This window comes from Nymphaea colorata, chromosome 6 (assembly GCF_008831285.2).
Source record: "Nymphaea colorata isolate Beijing-Zhang1983 chromosome 6, ASM883128v2, whole genome shotgun sequence".
In the NCBI taxonomy this organism is placed as follows: domain Eukaryota; kingdom Viridiplantae; phylum Streptophyta; class Magnoliopsida; order Nymphaeales; family Nymphaeaceae; genus Nymphaea; species Nymphaea colorata.
In genome coordinates this window covers 19,980,008-19,981,853 of record NC_045143.1, presented here as the reverse complement: position 1 = coordinate 19,981,853, position 1,846 = coordinate 19,980,008, and positions in this window count along the sequence as shown.

Below are 1,846 nucleotides of genomic sequence, written 5' to 3'. Positions count from 1 at the left end.
TTTAAAAACCATCACCATTCATCCCTCAAATGGTCTATGCTGTTAGAGAAATGCATCGAGTTACGAGTATATGTTAAATGCATCTGAATTTGTGTTGAAATTCTCAACATTCTAGTTATTTGATTGTCACCACTGCCCATCCCGTACCTGATCATTATAATGGGTGAATTTTCAGATTTTCTTTTGAAATTCTCAAAATCTTAGTTATTTCACGTCACTATCATTCATCCCTCAAATAGTCTATGCAGTTAAAGAAACAAATTGAGTATAGGTTGAACTTGTCTAAATTTTAATCATTTGAAGGGCATGGTCCTGGTGTGTTCAGTCATTGGCATGTACATATTATGTTCTTAAGGAATTTGCTTGTACAGAAATGTATGAATTCACAAAAACATTATGCCTGAACATAACAATGGTGAAAATACTTTGTGAAATCTGTATCAGGAAGTGCCAAATGAGGGGAAGAGAAAAAAAAAAAATCTGTACCAAGTGCTTTTGGCAATATAAATTTCATTGGGCAAAGATGATGCCTTCTTGATTTGTCTTTTGTCTCTTTATGACAAGAAGATTCTTTCTTAGTGAGTCTACAAATTGAACATCTCTGTCTCTTGTTTGTGGTGTAAAATATATATGCATGGGCAACTCAACGTCGTGCTGACTCATGCATATGAAAATCAGCTTGTGGGACCACATGCACAGATCAATTTATTTAATCTCAGATCACAATCAATTATTTTTCTTCTTTTTCTTCTACTCGTTAGTATTAGTGCTGTTCTCATGAATGGTTTTCCTTCCCTCAACTTTTGTGCTAATGAAACCAAAAATAATGTTCATACTTTATGTATTCAAATTTCAAATTATAATAGTATATGAATTATAATTGTAACTTTGAGTGCACGAATGACTCACATGTATGCATTCACACAAATATACACATCTATACTTCACTACAAAATTGTATGCCCCCAAAAATTTAAAAATGAGAAAAGCTGCACAAAAACCAGAAAGAAAAGAAAAAAGAAATTGTTTTAGTGGAGGAACAATAAAGAAAAATGAAGAAGCACAATTTAAGATAAAAAAAAGCCTCTATATTGAGCACCTAAGCATCCTAGGCGAAAGCTTAGGTGTTTTCAAGCAGTAGGTTGCCTAGTAACAGCTAGATATTTGACCAGCCATGTTTAGGGGCTTAGGCAAGCCTTGGCAAGCTTTTGACAGCATAATACATGCTACCCACCGTTCATGCCTAGATAGTTATTTGAAGTCTTTTTAGGCTTACATGCTTAGATATTGCTTTATCAGAAAATTCATGCTGACACACATATTCTTTAGTGCAGTTGTAAAACATGTGGTGAGCCTCCTCTTCATTGTCCGGGTCATTGTGGTCATATCAACCTTGTTTTGCCAGTTTACAACCCTCTGCTGTTTAAGACTCTTCAAAAGCTTTTGAAGCTGACTTGCTTCTATTGCAATCATTTGCTGATCAGCAAAGAAAGGGTAATTTTTAGTGTCTGTTACAGAACACAAATTATTAATTGTGTGAATAGTTAACTAGTTGAACTGGTTTTCCTTGCCAATATCTCTTCTGAGCGTGGAATTGTAGGTTTATTTTTAGTCAATATTATTTATGTTTTGTCAAAGTTCTTTTCTGTTTTTTAATACAAAAAAATTTTGATTTTATGGTGAATTACGTCATTGTTACTACTGGCTTTCTTTTGACCTGACTGGTACACAGTGTTGTTAAAGTTGCTGAGCGGGGCTTGGATGACAGGCTGTGCCTAGCCCCAAGGCGTGCCTGGTCGCAACTAGGCACACTTAGGTGACCATTTAATTAATTATGACTGTATGT